The sequence below is a fragment of the Taudactylus pleione genome, unplaced genomic scaffold, assembly GCF_031769625.1.
Source record: "Taudactylus pleione unplaced genomic scaffold, aTauple2 ptg000005l, whole genome shotgun sequence".
In the NCBI taxonomy this organism is placed as follows: domain Eukaryota; kingdom Metazoa; phylum Chordata; class Amphibia; order Anura; family Myobatrachidae; genus Taudactylus; species Taudactylus pleione.
Genome location: NW_028284408.1, coordinates 894,361 through 914,482, shown reverse-complemented (window position 1 = coordinate 914,482; position 20,122 = coordinate 894,361).

Here is a 20,122-nt window from a genome sequence, read left to right as displayed (position 1 = left end):
CTTGCAATACACTTATTTTCCACTCTCCAATGAGTTTCGAACCTAATTGGTCCTTTTTCAAGAATGGTGGTTGGTGTTCCCTAAGGGCTTTATATAGTATAATTTATTAGGAAAATTAAAAAAATGGATATCCTGAATCCAGAAGTGAACCAGATTTTGGCACCAAGCACATGGCCCAGAATTTGATTCCTTCCTACAACCTCTAGTGTCTGAACAAATAAGTTTTTTGAAAGATACCATGCATGCCCTACAGATTTTTGGAAACATTAGAATGGAATGAAACATACATACTCTGCTCAAGTCTCATAAAATCACTTTATACAGTGATAAATCATCAAGATGGGTGTGATGCAAGCAGACATCATCTCTCTACAGCTACAACAATTCCAAATGATCAGATCAATTTCTTCATGTACTCTATAGACTTCATTTTAAAGAGAAATTACTTTTGGTATGATGGCGATTTCTTTTTACAAGTTAAATAACCTGCAATAAGGACATCTTTTGCCCCCGGATACGCTAATCTTTTAGTACCATGTTGGGAGGAGAATCACATATGGAATAACAATACATTTGCTGACAAAATTATAATGTGGCAAAGGAATACAGATGATCTTCTCTATATCTGGAATGGCACAGAAAAAGAACTCCAAGACTTCCAAACATTCATGAACAATAACATCTTAAATTTAGAATTTATGTCCTCCCATAGTAGAGAAATTGTAGTCTTTTTAGACTTGAAAATATATATAAAAGATGACCGACTTCATACATGTAATCACAAAAAAGAAGTAAGTGGGAATAATATATTACCAGTCCAAAGTAACCACCACAGAAATTGGATAAAAAATATTCCAAGGGCCAATTAAAAAGGATAAATAGAAATTGTATGGAAGATTCTACTTTTAAGAATCAGGCAATGGAAATGAAGAGTGATTCTGTGAAAAGAGGATATAATGAAAAACAAATACAAGATGAAATTGACTGTATATAACACTTGGAAAGAAAAGATCTAATCGAATATAAATAAAAAAATCAGGATAATTATGGACCCATTTTGTTTATTACACAGTTCAGTGGGAACTATAAAATAGTAGAAAACATTCTAAATCGACACTGGAACATACTTCTATTAGATGAGGAAGTAAAAAAGATCCTACTGGAAAAACCTCGTATTATATATAAAAAATCTAGTAACTTGAAGCAGCAAATAACAAGAAGCTACCTCCCAATTCAAACATTTAAGGGTACACAAACAAAAGGTTTTCATTTTTGTAACAACTGTGAAAGTTGTAGAAATCAAATCCCTAATACCAAGAATGTACAAAGATTTTCATCCCACAAGACTGGGAAGGAGTATCAAATTAAAGACTTCCTGACGTATAATAGTGAAGGAGCTATTTATTTACTACAGTGTACCTGCGGTATTCAATATGTGGTACAGACAAAAATAAAAACAAAAGTAAGAATAGCAGAACATATTTATAATATTAAAAAAGATCTAACAACTCATAGCCTTTCTGCTCAATTTTTAAAATATCATAATAAAGATCCAGAATGTTTGAAGTTTCTGGGTATCCAAAAAAATTACCCCTAATTGGAGAGGGGAAGACATAGTCAATCTATTGAAGAGGAAAGAAACAAAATGGAATTTTCTTTTAGAGACATTAGAACCTCATGGTCTAAATATAGATATAGAACTTTAAGCCTTTTTATAAAATTTTTTACTAACCAAATGATTTTAATTTACCCTATTTTCATATATGATATTTTAACATTTTCACAAACCAATTCGCTTTAACACATTTTTAAGCATAATAATCATCAAATTAACCAGTTTTATAAAAAAAATCTGGGACATGTGCTTGGTGACAAAATCTGGTTCACTTCTGGATCCAGGATATCCATTTTATTTTAATTTTCCTAATAAAGTATACTATTTAAAGCCATTAGGGAACACCAACCACCATCCTTGAAAAAGGACCAATTAGGTCTGAAAAGCATTGGAGAGTGGAAGAGAAGTGTATTGCAAGCTGAGAAGACCCACCGCTAAGTCCGTGGACACAGCCGGCATCTGATGTCATCTTACAGTACTGCACCCGATACTAGCCGGAACTCATTTGGCTGAGGAGGAGACGGCTTGCTAGGAGGCCACAGCCATATGAGGTAGGGATATCTAGAGAGAGGGGACTGTTCCTTGGACTATTGACATCTGTGGGACATATTGCAATATTTTTTGTATTTGATTGTATGATTATTATGCTATGGTAACTATACATATAAGCGCTCATTTTCTCACACATTGCTTTAAACATTGCCATTTATTTTTGAGTTTGTGGTTCTGAAAACTGTGGATGAATAGTATCTTATACGTATCTCTTTATAATTCCTTTATATCTACATGTATTTGTGTGCAATATTTTGTATTTATCATTATTTTTTTTTTAAGATTGCTTGACGTTAATAAAATTTATTGTTAAAAAAACAAAAATTAATAAGATTCAATCTAAAATCTCATCATCTTTCTCCAGTAACAACTGCTTGATTCGTATTCTGCACCTTCTTTTCTTTTTACAACAGATCAAGAAGTATAAATGTATGTGCTGTATTATCTTTATCTCCTTCAACTCTCCTGCCTATCCTCTCACCCTATCCCTGGAAAATCAGTTTATCAATGTGTCTTGTGATCATACCAGCCATTATTAATACCTGTAATCCATATCTTTTCAAGCATGCTATGTTAACTCCTATTTTATAAAAAAAATAGTTTTGACTAGAGATGTGCACCGACCCCTGTGTTTTGGTTTTGGATCTGTATCTCCTTGTATTTTGGATCTTGATTTAGTTTGCCTAATCCACCCCTTGCGTGTTTTTGTTTTGGATCTGTATTTTTTAAAAATTTGCACCAAGCTAGCTGGCTGACTAAGCTAAGCAGCAGCAGTGGGCTGCACAAACACATGGCAGTTCAAATTCCAACATGGCACATAAGGAAACATGTTTTCATTAATCATGAGGTCTTAAGAAGTTGGAGTATGTATGTAGTTGAAGGCAGGGACAAGAAAGGTTAATATGTGGTACATTTAATTTCATTTTTTGAATGTATGAGGGAGGAGGAGAGTACATGGCTGAACAATATGTCCCATGTTTTGTCCACAAAATAAACTTGGTGGTTCAACTTCCAACATGGCACATCAGCAAAAACAAATGTTTTTATTATTCAAGTCGCCTGAAGGAGTTGGAGTATATATGTAGTTGAAGGGAAGGAAAGGAAAATTTGATTAGTAGTAAATTTAATAAAAAATTTTGATCCCAAAACAAATTTATGAGGGAGGAGGGGAGGGATTTGCAAAAATATTTTACTTATTCACATCAGTCCTTGCCCCAGAAGAATCCTTGAGCACTATGCCTGCTGCTGGAAGTGTATTTTCATCCCAGAAGGGCACCAGGAAGACTACTAGTAGTACTTTAAAAAACAATTGACTGTTAAACAATCCTTTGCTAGGGGGAGCAAGTATCACAGCAGTCACCCAGTTGCATAGTGGATCACTGACATATATGCTGGTATTAGATGTGCATCCACTATCTGCCAATAATTCAGTGGGTTTTGACAGTTAATTGAGGTCCTGTGTGTCTGCTACCAAATCCTTTCAAGATTCCACTTTACTAGAAAAGCAATTCTGTACCTGTAGGGACATTAAAAAAAACTATTTAGTGGCCTCCAAAATGCTGTTGTACCCACTGTCCACTTAACCACAGATATGTAGACAAGCTGAAAAGATCAAATGCAAGATTTAATATATATGGTTTAAGTTATACATTTTGTTCTTCTTCCCAATGGACACAGGTCTAAAGAGATTCAAAGAGCTATTGGTAAGTAAATTGTTAGCATAAGTAGCATGATGGCTTTTTCTTCAGTTTCTCCAGCAAGTGCATCTGCCGAGAAAAAACTAAACTTTCCCAAAAGACCAACTGGTGATGCAAATGTGTCAACACAAACACAAAAACTTTTTGAATGGATGCACTGCAGATGATGTAACAGGGAGGAGATTCCTAGATGGTTATGGATCCTACCTCTACTTACTTTGGCTTTAAAAAGGGTACAGATGACTTGGCAATTGTTGTCCAGATTTGGGTAGAAATAATTACACACATTAGAAGTGGATTTTTTTGTCTTGTGCCCAGGCATGACAATGGGCTTTTCCTTAACATAGGCAATAACTGTTTCTTCCATTGTTGCCTGATTTACACAAACAACATCCTCATCGATAACATTCTTATTAGTATCAGCTACACAAATATCCTGCTCATCCTGGTGCACTTCCACAGAAGCAGCCTTGATTTATATGTCAGCATGTTCACTTGTGTTTACATCATCATAAGAGGCAGAACCACCAGTCATAAATAAAGGCCAAGGCCTTAACCTTTCCTTGCCATTTCATGTGATGAAAGGCATATTGACAATTTTATGTCTTTCTGCAGCTAACTTTTCCTTTGATGTTTTTTTTTCTTTACCACTGTAAGAGATTGGTTCTTGATTCTTAGATGCCCTGACTTAAGCCCTGTATGCCTTTGGAAATCACCTTTAATAGATGATGTAGATGGATTAGTATCATCATGACTAGTGGCACTGGCAGCTGCTCCAGCACTAGTATGTCATCCTGCTCTCCTCTCTACTGATTGTTCTCCATATCAACAAACACAAATGAAGTGGGGTACACTGCAAATGTCAATTTGTACCAAATTTAAATATTACACTGCAGTATCAATGACCTACAGTATCACAAGATTTTTTATGAATAAGAAAAGAGTAACACACTGTGCTGCCACTTACTGTCACAAGAATATTTCTTAATAAGAATAACACACTGCAATACCACTTAGTGTCACAAGATTTTTTATGAATAAGAAAAGAATAACACACTGTGCTGTCACTTACAGTGATGTCAATATGATATATATATATATATATATATATATATATATATAAAGCTTGTTATTTAGCACTTTTTTGTGGTCTTGTATTCGTAGTGTAGACTAATCATGTATTCTAGATTGAGGAAAGAAGTGAAAAGTTGAATACTAGACTGTGCTTCCACTTACAGTATCACAAGATTTTTTATGAATAAGAAAAGAAAAACACACTGAACTGCCACATACAGTGATGTCATTATGTTTTTTATATAACGCATGTTATTTAGTACTTTGTTGTTGTTTTCAAGATTGAGGAGAGAAGTGAATATTAGACTGTGCTACCACATACAGTGTCTCAAGATTTCTTTATGAGTAAAATACTGTGCTACCTCTGCATACACACACAACGATTGAGTTAATGAACAATTTTAGTAAACGATTATCTACCTTGAAAAAATGAACTAAAATCGTTTACTAAAGTTGTTCATTTACTATGTTCATTTAAATGTAATGAACGATTTTTATGAACTACAAATGATTTTTGCAAATTAACTTAATGAAAATTGTTGAGTTGACAAGTCTGACTGAACTACAAACTACAAACTTGAATGCGCATGAACAATAATCGTTCATCGTTTGACTCAGAAAGTGAACGATTTTTTCAAACGATTATCGTTGTATGCACCTACAGTGTCTCAATATTTTTTATAAATAAGAAAAACACACTGCGCTACGACTTATAGTGTCACAATATGTGGACAATAAACTGTGGTCTGGCTGACAGTGTCACCAAACAATAATAGCACAGCTAAGTTGCTAATGCACACACACACACACACACACACACACAAAAACAGCACTTTTTTTTAGACACTATGGAAGAGCACACCTGAATGAGGCAGTAGCCCCTTGATGAACAACACTGACAATATCCCTTTTTTATGGACAACAAATCACCCCTGATGAGTGCAGACAGACCACCTGCAGAGTCATAAATACGTGGACGATAAACTGCAGCAGTATCACCTTTCAATTATAGCACAGCTAAGTTGCTAATGCACACACACACAAAAAAAAGAAAAAAAGTACTTTTATTATTTTTGTTACTGGGGCAGAGCACCTCTAATTGAAAGAGCACCCCCCTGGACCACACAGCACCCCTTTATGGACTGCAGCCCTAGCCTGATGGACAGGACAACAACACAGTAGCAGCCACAGTTAATTGACAGGACAAGTGACATAGCAGCCGCAGCACCCACGGAAGGAAGCCCTCCTTTATATACTGCAGCCTAAGCCTCTTTATTAACAACACAGCAGCAGCCTTCAGGCCAATACCCCGACTGGACATACACACTGAGTGACTAACTACATCTTCTAGCTTTTCTCTCCAAAGCCGGAGTGAAAATGGAACCGATTGCAGGGAACTTTATATAATATGAGAATCTCGGGGGACCGGACCCACTCATCTTTAGTTTTGACCCAAATGTTCTCATTGAATTCCACCTAGCTATCACTCATCTCCCATGTCATTCTCAATAGGCATGACTACACTTGCATCAAACACTTTAATTCCTCAAAAAAATTATTAGACATTCTTTAATGGGGTTTTATTCCGATTACTTCAAAGATACTGCACTGTCTACTGTGGTTAAGGATTTGGTCACTGATAAATCTAAAGGTCACTGCTTATTTAAATTTCTTCTTGATCCCTTATTTGAATTTGACCTTGTCGGCCACTCATCTTTCATATAATTAATACATTTGTTAGATCTTCAAAACACTGTGTTATTTCAATCATCCACCTGTAGATATCACACCATTCTTTTAGTATTCAGTCATTTGGTTAATTTGTGTACCACAAGGCTTGGCCCTAGGTTCACTAATTTTATTTACCTATGTCCCTGCTGTTGGAAATATAATAAGCTCTTTGGGTCTCATTATAATCACTATACAGATGAACCTTGTTTATTGTTGCTAGCATTACTGCATGTCTTGCTGTTATTTCACCTAATATCTGCCTGCCACCTCATACTCAATCTTTCAAAAGCTGAGTTAAAAATGTTTACACCAGTGAATATATCTTAGTTATGCCACATGTGTATTTCAGTGAACAACACAACAGTAACTTCTAGTATTCACTGATTAGGTGTCATCCTTAAATAATCGCTAATATTTGTTACACATATCCAATCTGTATGGTATCCTGCTAATTGGATTGCCTAATAATTTTTTCGATACTCAATATTTGTAACTTTTATAGTTTTTTCCAGTATTTCCTCAATAAAAAAGCATAAGAGATATCAAACATGCAAAACATCCATTATTCTGTAACATAAACCCCTACCCCAAAAAAATTCTCATTAGTATATTGATCCACCCTTTTTGTGACACACTTGTGATTCCCATGCTGCATGATTTTCCTCCATTGTGCTCTTTTTCCTCAATTCTGTTCTTTTGTTTGCTTATAGTGTACAATACTACTGTAGGTTCTTAGGGTTGATTAAATATATGTGTATGTGTACATACAGTATGTGTGTGTTTTAGCTTCTGTCTTTGTTAGCCATTTATTTGGTAAATCTGTCAAGTAATTTTTGTCTGTCACGTACAGTAGCCGAAAAGTGCTTTATCTCCAAATAACCATTCCAAAGTGTATGCTTTGTAGTTGACTGTAGTGTTAGAAAGTCTCTTTTATTAGCTATTTCATTATATACCCAATATGGGATCTAATGATGACCATTATATAAATAAGGGAAAACTGTTTTATTGGTTAAAACATAACTTATTCATTGTTCTTGAGAATTGCAGATGTGAACCTATTGCTTGCTGCATGAATATGCTTATACTATGTTCCTGTTTGAAGACCTTAGACACTTTGCTTTTCTTAGATTTGGGCATATACAGTGCTTAAAGTGGTCCTAGAGAAGTAGTAGGCATGTGTCAAAGAAAGTAGCGTGGTCACACAACAGTATTTCAAATTCAAATTATGCCTCACAGTAGCACAATCTAATTTAAATTACACCACACACAGTGCCCCTGAATCACATTACACCACAAAGTAGTTTCCCTTATTCATGTTATGACACACAGCAGTGGTCCTTTTACACAATGCCCACATCTGTGTCCCTTATCCACATTGTCCATAGTAGTAGTGCCCCTAATACACATATGCCCACAGTAGCAGAGACCCTTATACAATGCTCACAGCAGTAGTGCTCCTTACACAAAATGCTCACAACAGTAGTGTCCCATATGCAATGTCCACTGTGCCCCTTATGCAATTCCCCCAGTAGTGGTGCCCCTTTTGCAGTGCCCCAAGTAGTGGTGCCACTTATGCAGTGCTATCAGAAGTGGTAGTGCCCCCTCTGCAGTGCCTGCAGTGGTATTGCACCCTATACAGTGCCCACAGTGGTAGTGCACCTAAAGCAGTAATGCCCCCTGTTGTAGTGCCAAATATTAATGTCCCCAATATTAATGCCCTCTGTAGTAGTGTCCCCTGTATTAATGTCCCTTGTAGTAGTGCCCCCAAGAGTAATGCCTACCTGTAGTAATGCTCCCAATTCTAATGCTCCCTGTAGTAGTACCCCCAAATTAGTGCCCCTTGTAGTAATGCACCTGTTTTAATTCCCCAATAGTAATGCCATCTGTAGCAGTGCCCCAATAGTAATGCCCCCAATAATAATGCCACCTGTAGTAATTCCCCCAATAGAAATGCCCCTTGTAGTAGTGCCCCCAATAGTATTGTCCCTCGTAGTAATGTTTCCATTAGTAATGCCTCCCTATATTAATGCCCCCTGTAGTAGTGCCGCTTACTCAAAAAAACCACAATACTTACCATAAGACCTGCTCCTGCATCCGCTATGATGCCCCTTTTGCAATTCCCCCAGTAGTGTTGCCCCTTATGCAGTTCCACCAGTAGTGGTAGTGCACCTTATGCAGTGCAGCAAGTCGTAGTGCCCCTTATGCAGTTCACACAGTGGTAGTGCCCTTTATGCAATGCCACCAGTAGTGGTGCCCCTTATGCAGTGCCCACAGTGGTAGTGCCACTTATGCAGTGCCCACAGTGGTATCTATGATGCTTGAAGACGAGGTATAATTAGATGTAGTCTCATCTCCAGATGTACCATTTGAAGGGTACTCTTCACACCAGGTTCTGAAGGGTTGATGCAAATATATTCCAAAAAAATAATGATCAACAGGTAACACTGTCAAACTGGTTTTGATTGTCTGTTTGCAAATAAGACCTCCCTAGATAATCGTACTTCATTTCTTAATGTTGCAAGTGTTATAAAGTAGTGGCTGTCAATTTTCATTATCTAATTGTCATTAACACTTGGGCTACAAAAGGAAAGAAGATTCACATTTAGGGACTGATGCAGAGTGGGGTACAGGTTAATCTTGTGGATGGATTTTCCATATATTTGCCTATAACCATAAAAGCTCCTTGTTACAGAATAGTATACAAAGTGGATGCATCCAACTTATAATCAAAAGGGAAAGACTAGGTGGAAAACTTGCTCACAATGTACAGTATATGGGGAATGGCATACTTTCCAAATATGCCCAACTTTGCATACATGCATATTTACATCACAGTTGTTTATGCTCATTCTGAGTGTGAGATGTATTTGATTTGAAATCACCTCTAAATATGCAAAGGTAGTAGTTCCCAAACTTTTGTGAATCATGGTGCCCTAGAGTATCAGCATTTTTTCCACAGCACCCCTGTGGCAAAAGTTTCTTATTGAGAAATTAAGAAAAATATAAATTAAATAAATTGTGCTTATATGTCACCCTTAGGTTCAGTTATATGGTGGTTGACAGGGCTGCACTTCTTTTGGTCCACATATTTTTTTTTGTTTGGCAGCAGGCAGCACTGGTTTTGCCTATCACACTGAATAATTTTATTTGTACATGACCACCAACCCGAGGCACCCCTGCAAGTGCCCTGAGGCACCCCAGTTTGGGAACCACAGTGCAAAGAGTTAAACACTGACAACGAAGATACTGTTTTTTTGTATATAACACTATTACTTAATTTTGTACTACTATTAGGTATAACACATTAACTTCTAACAAACTTCAGTTGAAAATACTACCCTTTTTTAGATGAACACATCTTAAAATGCATGCCACTCAACATATTTAACTAAATGTTCTTTTTTTGTGATAAAAAGATTACACATAAACTTGAGTAAAGTCACAGGAAACAATTAATTTACCTATTACCTACAGATGTGTCCTGCTACATCTTTGCTGCTTACCCAGTGAATTGTGCCATGCGCGGTAAAAGGTGTATGCCCACGGGCGGATACACACATTGCATTTGCACCCGCACCTCATAGGAATGCATGGTGCGATCACAGTGTGTGCAATAGCATACTGTAGCATATGCTGCCAGAGCCATAACTAGAAGAGCACTGGCACCCCCTCATTTTTCAAAGGGACATAATGCACCCAAAAAAGGGGAATGGACTCATTGGGAAGGGCCAGGGAAAGGATAGGGGAGGCCAGGAAATGCTAAGGATTTAATAAGAGGAAGCTACAAGTGAGAATGATAATAAACAGACATTTGACAGGCCCAAACAGCGCCCCCTGAACTTCGGTGCCCTGTGCGATGGCACCGGCCGCATTACCCTAGCTACGGCCCTGTATTCTGCTGTGGGCAATTGTGTGGTGTGATTAATGCGCATGTAGCAGGGCACATGTGAAGCATAGAAGCTATTTGTAGCATTAACAGACTCAAATACTGTGAAAATACATGCTTTTCCCAATCCTACTGTTTGGGAATTTTAATTGAAAATATATTAGCACATTTATAGCTAAAATCACATTGAGTTTCAAGTGTAGTCTTCATATGATTCCCTTTTGCAGTCAGAAGAAACTTTTCCCTGCAACACTGTGATGTTAGTATGAATATTCGAGGAAACGAAAACCCACAAAAAGTTACAAATCCTTTAGAGAGATAATTAGTGTCACTCAAGTGAATGTCCCAATCAAATTCAATTTAAATTAATGTATGTGACAAGTTGTTGCTAAAGCTATGTAGTGACATCGCTTGTGTAACAGAAACTTCATGTATCCTAAGGAGACATAATTATAAATATATATTTTAATTTGTCACTTTATCGACTTTACACTAAAATTGTTTCTTAAAGTTTGCAGTATTTTTAAATTGAAGTGATGAAATAAAGATATGTAAAAAAATAAAACAAATAACTGCATTTTATTATAAAAGGTAGACACATATTGTTTATTTATGTATTTGTGAGATTTTTCTTTAATGCTTTTATTCATTTTATATTTGTGAGACTGTTTTTCCCTCATAAATTTTGTGTCAGTTAGTACATAGCAGGAGGTGAAAACAATTCATCTGGCTGTCTGCAAGTAAAGTAAAAGCAATTTTGGTCTTCCCATGTGGTCACTTGAGGTGCTTGTCATGTTCAAGCTAATGATATCAGGCACCCTCAGGTTCTTTAAGTATTCATGAAGTAATTAAATTCTCATTAACATATAAATAAAAGAAAACCGAAAACAACTTTAGTAGACACCTAACATCTGCTCTAATATTTTTTGTAGTAAATGGTCTGCTGAGAAGGCTAAGCACATGTTGGTCAAATAACTATTCATATATACAGTATTAATAACTATAATCAAACTGATCTGATACAATTATGGCATTCACAATCAATGGCTCACTTTACACCTTTGGATTTAAAATGTTCCTCTTTTTATTACTGGATCGATATTTGTACTACAATTCTGATATATTCACTCATCATTTACATTTATTTATATTTCCTGTATATGATGATAAACATATTAATTATTATTATTTATTATTATTATTAAGTAGTAGTAATAGTAGTTTTTATTTATGCTACTACTACTACTAATAATAATAATAATAATAATTGTCTGAAATTAATCAGTTTAATACATAGTATGCTGTAATGCACAATTGTACAAATAGAAATAATACTACTACATGCATAAAAAGTAATGAGAAATAAATTTCATATAGAGACTATAAACAAACTATGACACATTAACAATTTAAATGATTACTACTCTACTAGCTGTAGTACCTGGCATTGCCTGGGTTTAAATCTACAAGTTATTAAGTTTTATTATGTGATGTCGTCCAAATCCATCCAGTTGAAGGCCCGGAATAGGCTCCCTGTGTCAAAATTCTGCCCAGAGTACACCAAAGTGAGGTCCAACTGGAACCTCAACACTCAAGTATGTCTTACCACTCCGTGAAGTTTTCATCCATGTTATGTGATGTCATCCAAATCAATCCAGTTGAAGGCTCAGAACAGGCTCCCTGGGTCAGATATCTGGCAGGCGCACTCCAACATGAGGTCTAACCGGGACTCCAACCACTCCATTAGGCATCCCAGAGCAATTGCCACCCTGCTTTCAAAATCCATTCAGTGGAAGGCCCAGAACAGGCTCCCTGGGCTAAAGTTCTGCTCAATGAAAACCAATGGGAGGTCCTTCCTGGACCTCAACCCATTAGGATGTCTTCTGAGATCCAGTGTTACCACTCTGTGAAGTTTTAGATTCCACCCAGTGGAAGGCTCAGAACAGGCTCCCAGGGTCAAAGTTCTTCCTAGCATACAACAACGGGAGGTCTGCCCGGGACCCTATCCTCCATAAAGCCTTGTCAGTATTCAACTGGACCACATTGCATTGGTTTGATCCCAATCGGTGCATGGGTGTCCAAATGCAACCAGACAGAAGGACAATTATACATACATGCAAACAAACAGACCAATGAATTTTATATATAAGATACTAAGTAACTGTGTTGTATCTCCTAAAACAAAAGTGTTTGGTATGGGGGATGCTATAAACCTCAAAGACATAAATATATTCCAATGAATTTTGTGTGATATGCAGAAAATCTACATATATTTGTATATCTGCAGCAACTGAGAGCAATGTGTTCTTCACATGTCCATAGTGCATTGGTATAAAATAAAACAAAGATAAAAGGTCAACACTCCTTAGATCTGCAGCATACTGTATCAGAGTCATTTCTTATTATTTCTAAATACCTGCAACAATTGAGAACAATTTCTTATTAACCATATATCAGCAGCAACTGAGAGCAATGCTTTATTTTTCAAATATCTGCAGCAAATATAGTAAGAGCAATCCATTACTTACATGTACAGAAATAATGGCATACGTTACAGGCATCATCATCTTATCATTCACTATTACAGTATATGGTTACTCATAAATGCCTGGACTTATAAGTTTTTCACTAATAGATTATATTAAACTTGTTTCCTATGCACCCATCATCTTTGTCACTAAGATGGAGACAGTTGTATCAACTAATGCACAGGTTCTCAATTCAGTCCTGAAGATGCATCTTGCAAAAATTCCTGAACTGATTGAAATGTGTTGGTAGGGACTATTGGTACTTTATGGACATGAGGTTAAAATATAAATGTGGTACCTACACCAAAGCACACCAAGTAGCAGCCGCCTCAAAAGGAAACACCGGGAGTCACCCAACTCCCCAGTACAAATACTACAATAAAATATGGCACCCAGAGGCTGGCGCTACAATTCATAAAATATAGTCACTGTTATGAGTCTCAATGTTCATAATAAGCTGATGTTCTTCCAATATAGATCTTCTTAGATTCTACTTTTTCTAATCACCATGGGTATGTGGAGACAAGAAGACAATAAAATAATATCAATGTGTTGTAATTTCCTTATATCAAAGACCCAATATACCATACTCACTATGGGTTAAGGAGAGTGAAACCCATAAAGGTATCTTTTAATCCTCTATGTGGGGAAAGGTCACCCTTCACCACTTAGATCCTTGTGCTTCCTCACCCAAAAGTGTCTGGAGGAAATTAATAAGGGCGTACCCAACTCACACTTTCACATGCAGCTCTGAACTTCAAAAGGTTTCTTTAAAAGATGAGCATACCATACTCACTTCTGCACACACTGGATAACGCTACTAAAGGTATATTTTATTTGGCTCAAAAGGAACGATTCCTCACAAATTAATATCCAGTATCAACATGATGAACATTTATTCCATATAACCAAACAGGCAGTGATAAAACAGTCATAAAAACAGTCCAAAGAAGAAACTGTTATAGGTCACCTTATAGATATGAAGTGGACCCAGTACCTTCTTCCAGATAAAGGAAACAGGGGTTCCAAGGAGAGCCAAAGTTATTCCAAAGAGAAAATAGTGATAAAAAATGGTGAATAGAGTCCCACACTGACACATTTCGACCTTCCTGGTCTTTTTCAAGACCAGGAAGGTCGAAATGACCTTTGGCTCACCTTAGAACCCCTGTTTCCTTTATCCAGAAGAAGGTACTGGGTCCACTTCATATCTATAAGGTGACCTATAAGATATTCCTGAGTTTCTTCTTTGGACTGTTTTTATGATTGTTTATCACCGCCTGTTTGGTTATATGGAATAAATGCTCTTCATGTTAATACTGGATATGAATTCATGAGGAATCGTTCCTTTTGAGACACATAAAATATTTTTATGAGTGTTATCCAGGGTGCGCAGAAGTGAGTATGGTATGCTCATCTTTAAAAGAAATCTTTTGAAGTTCATAGCTGCATTTGATAGTGTGAGTTGGGTAAACCCTTATTAATTTCCTCCAGACACTTTTTGGTGAGGAAGCACAAGGATCTAAGTTGTGAAGGGTGACCTTTCCCCACATAGAGGATTAAAAGATACTTTTATGGGTTTCACACTCCTATAGCTATAGTGAGTATGGTACGTTGGGTCTCCGACTTTGGAATCTGACCTTTTCATTATAAGGAAGTTACAACACATTGCCATTATTTTATTGGCTTCTTGTCTCCACATACCCACGGTGATGAGAAAAAGTAGAATCTAAGAAGATCTATATTGGAAGAACATCAGCTTATTATGAACATTGAGACTCATAACAGTGACTATATTTTATCAATTGTAGCGCCAGCCTCTGTGTGCCATTTTTTATTGTAGTACTTTATGGACATACCCTGGAGGATAGGAGGAACTTTGGACTCTTTATTGGGATCCCCTTATACCATCTGGAATCAAGAGACTTTCTCAGTCAGGGTATGATAACCTATTCGCTGATTTTAAGGAACTTTTTAATAAATTATATTAGACATCTTATCTTTTGAAACACTAATAAATTTTTGTGCCAAGCATTTGGAACATCATGAATTTTGTCCTGGAATTTGTTTAAAGGTAAAATACTACATGCCTTAATACAAGTGGAGCACTGCCAGCTTACTGAGTGGGGGCAACCACGAAAATTATTTAATGTAGTGTTAGTGTACATCTGTTCAGTGTGATTTCACTACAGGCTTAATTATCAGCACTTATCTGTGAGTGTAATGTGTGGGGGCAACCCCGTTAATTTCTAACCGAATAGGATGGTGGTACAATTCCACTTGTAGAACTTTGAACTATTGTATACAGTACTTTTGTCAAACTGTATTACACAATCTGTTTTTGTGTCTTTTTCTATACTTATATAATCCCAAGTTTTAAAAGACCCACCTTGGAAGGAAGGAACGATAAAGCTTTCAGGGGAGTAATATTCTATAATATTTTATTTTAACCTATTTACCATAAGCGCCATATACTCAATATACATTTTGTGGTTTTACTGTGATGCGGCAGGCCATAATCCATTGCATTCATGTAAGTACTGTGACATTGCTAGCCATACCCCAGTGTATCCATATAAGTACTGTAACATTGCCGGCCAATCCCCAGTTTATCCATACAAGTACTGTGATGCTGCAGGCCATACCCCAGTGTATCCATACAAGTACTGTGATGTTGCAGGCCATACCTCAGTGTATTCATACAAGTCCTGTGATGTTGCAGGCCATACCCAAGTGTATTCATACAAGTACTGTGATGCTGCTGGCCATACCCAAGTGTGTATCCCTAACATGCAAGTACTGTGACAGTACAGGCTGTAACCCAGTGTACCTATATAAGTACTGTGATGCTGCAGGCCATACCCCAGTGTATCCATATAAGTACTGTGACACTGCAGGCCATACCACATTCTATCCATATAAGTACTGTGATGCTGCAGGCCATACCCCAGTTTATCCATATAAGTACTGTGACACTGCCGGCCATACCACAGTGAATGCAGATTCCATATAAGTAATGTGATGCTGCAGGCCGTACCCCAGTGTATTCATACAAGTACTGTGATGCTTCAGGCCATACCTCAGTGTATCCATACCAGTACTGTGATGCTACAGGCTGTACCCTAGTGTATGCAGAATCCATATACAGATGTGCCCAGTTACATTGTGACTGATCACGGCACAAATGTGCTCACAAATCATGTCATGCAATTCCCTGCATACGCTATGCAATGGCACGCAATGCAATAGCACCATGCATTCCTATGGAAGCATGTCCGCGTATGCATTGCATGTATATGCATGCGGGCGTGCATCTCACGCTGTGCATGGTGCAATTAGCTGGGCATATCTGTAAGTACTGTGATGCTGCTGGCCATACCCCAGTGTTTCCAGATTCCATGTAAGTGCTGTGACACTGCACGCTGTACCCCTGTGTATCCATGTAAGTACTGTTACACTGCACCATACCACAGTGTATCCAAATAAGAACTGTGCGCTGTTTGGTGCATTTCAGACTGTCTTTTTTGCATAGACAACAAGCATTTTTAAAGTTTATCAAATTGCCATCCTGTCTCTTACTGCAGTGCTACTCTTATTTCCTAGATGTGCCAAATTGTAAGTAGCCCTGGCACAGCCGCTGAAATCTTCTACATGCAGTTGATGAATCCCAAAAATGTCCAGAAATTGTCATGGCCACAGATACCATCTTCTGCCTTTCTCTATTATTTAAAAAAAAATTCTGAACCACCAAGTTAATTATGTGGGCAAAACATATAGATTTTCTAATTTACCCAGTTATTTTTATTGCTCTCCCACCCCAACCAGTTGCCCCTCGACCCTGTGAATTGATAGGTTGGTATAATGGTTCAGCTCAATCAATGCCTATCTCCTTTGTATGTAGTTGATGCTAAGTGGAATAACTTGACAATGTAGATGGCGGATGTCATGTGAGAGAACAGAAATATGAGCAGCAGCACAGAGCATCGTCCTGCCAGGATGTGTGCAATAAAGTGCAAATATGTTTAATACAAAAATTAGTTGTGTATATTGTTCACATACATACATATTTTCATGGTACATACCATGCATAAAGCAGACTGAGGTATCCTGAGCACTCCAGCAGGCCCGACAAACAGCATGGATGCTGGGAGTTGTACTACAGCTAGAGAGCTACAGACTGCTTTCCTTTGATGTAAACAGCAAGTCATGTCCCATTATTCCCAATGGGATGCGGTTAACATACCACCACCCAGAATGCCGCCCATCGGAATCCTGACACTGGAAGCTCAACCAGGGACTAAAGATAGGCATCTAAATCCTGATGCCTATCTTTAACCCCATGCTGAAATCACGACATCTGGCATCGCAAACAAAGGTAATCAGGGGCATTCTAGCTGTCAGCCGCATGGAGAAGGGTTAGGTTTAGGCTCCCGTGGGAGGACTTAGGGTAAGGCACCCCCCAGGGAGGGTTAGGGTTAGACTAGGGGAAGGGAGGTTAGGGTTAGGAACAACTGAGGGGAGTTAGGGTTAGGAAATACCCCGGGAGGGTGAGGTTTAGGATGCGGTAAGGGGGTGTTAGGGTTAGGCACCACTGGGGGAAGGTTACTTTAGGAATCCGCTTGGGAGGTTAGGGTTAGGCACCACTAAGGCAGGGTTAGGGGAGAGAGGGGAGGGTTAGGGTACTTACCAGCCCTAGTTGGGATCTTCACTCTTCGGGCTTCTGGCAGAGGTATTTGGTCCACCGGGAATAGATACGGCAGCATTACATACCAATTCCATCTCCGAAAACCTCTTTGAACAAAAAGCAAATGTCTATTTACAGTGTGTACTATTTAGCACCTCCACAAGCAAGATCAACACATTTCTTTTAAATGTATAAAAAATATACAGCGTATGTGGGTTGAATCAATATTCAATCAGGATATGGCACACTCACTGTGTGTAAGTGACAGGTCCTCAGCAGATGTCACTCTGGTGATCAGGTTTTAGGTGATTGGTTCAGATAGGATTGGACACAAGTGTGTTTCAGTTAGCCTGCTCCAATGTATGTCCCAAGTATCTCTGTGCAATGGTGCAGACACTGCATAATATCTTCTGACAAACTCCACACTCAAACAGTGAACTTCTCAAGATAAAATATGTCTTTTAGGAACTGAAGAATTATATCCTACATTGATAAATTTACAAAATTATCAATCCTTCCTTTCTTTCCCTGCCTTCAACAACTCCATAAACATACTCTATCTTGTTTGGGCCTCTGACCTAGTTCTTGATTAATGAAAACATTCTTTGTTTCTCTATGGGGTCGTATAGTTTATTAAACTGCTATAATATCTGCCACTGCTGTGCCATTCTGTTTCCTAGATGTGCCATGTTGGAAGCTGAACTGCCACATGTTTGTGATGCCCATTGTTGTTGCTTAGCTTAGTCAGCCAGCTAGATCAGTGCAATCTTTTGGCCTAAGCAGGCTGAAATCAATATTGTGAGCTGTGAGGTGGTCAAAACTGACTAGAAATAAATGTTATTGAGGTAAATAATACTGTAGGAACAAAACAGGACCAAATTTTATGATTTCCAGATCCAAAGCATGAAGGAGATACAGATCCAAAACCTAACTAGCCCTTCACTGATATACTTATCTACTCTTCTAAATAGGCATGTTTTTTAAAGATACCACTTTTTTTTACAAACCACCATGGCTATTTGTCACTTTTTTAAAGGCAGGGCATCGATGACAGTATAAGTTATGAAAGTTAAACTACTTTATAGCAAATTCAATGGGTTTCACAACTTAAATGTCTTCTTTCCATGGCAAGATGTGTTATATTGAAACTGCTGCATAAACCAATTTAGCAAATTAAGTCTATATGAAGGTGATAGTTAAAAAAAAAGATGCACTGGACTGTGTTATTGTATGTATTACCATTGTTAGTAGGTTATTTACACTATCACTAGTCATACTTGTATCTTTGAAATAGTGATAACTGCGGTATATTATTGTGTAAAATTAGTATTATTAGTTATGTTTTGGGGCAAATTTTGAATATATTTCATGTTATTTTTGTGCTTTATTTTTCTAGTTGCACATTATTGTGTTGCATGCATAATCATGCCCATTAATTATTTTTCTATATTTAAATATGTATGTTAGCTTAATAGTTATTTTTTACAACCCCTTTAGTGAAAAGGATAAGAGGGACTCATCCTCAAATATGTTAAGATTAGTCCCATTTGGCTGCAGAACTGCAGAAGTTCTATTAAGTAAACAACTTACTAGACCAGCACCAGTAATTATTGCCAGTGGTGACTTGAGGAGAATATGGCAAATTAATGTGGATTAAAACAGTGGTTCTCAAACTCGGTCCTGTCAGGGTTCAGCCTAGGATCGGCTATCTCTTACCTCCGTGTTGGCTTCCCCTGACTTCCTTGTGGTCAAACGCCTGGTGCAGTGAGGGGTGTGATGCTGAGTATTCTACCTTACAGTGAAGGGTGTGATGCTGAGTATTCTACCTTTGGTGCTTTTGCAGACTTCCATGGTCGGCTGTGTGTTTTGGGGATTGGAGTTCCCATCATGGGCGCCGCCATGACAGTTCCTCTCATGTGATAATCCTCCTAACCAATGGTAGCATGATCTTAGTCAGCTGACGCTGTGCTCCAGTAATCTGCTACCCCTGGGTATAAATCTGCCTCCAGAACTCCTGGAAGTTGCCGGATCAACAGTTATCAGTCGTAGTTTATTAGTTGAGTTTTGTTCCAGGTTCCCTCGGGTTCCAACTCTTTGTTCCAGTGCTTTCCAGTGAGCAGCAGAGCTATAACATTCCTGCATATGTTCCAAGTCTCCAGAGTCATTCCTGTGAGCCACAGAGCTATAACATTCCTGCCTGTGTTACAAGTCTCCTGTGTATTATTCCTGTGAGCCACAGAGCTATAACATTCCTGCCTGTGTTCCAAGTCTCCTGTGTATTATTCATGTGAGCCACAGAGCTATAATATTCCTGCCTGTGTTCCAAGTCTCCTGTGCATTCCTGTGAGCCACAGAGCT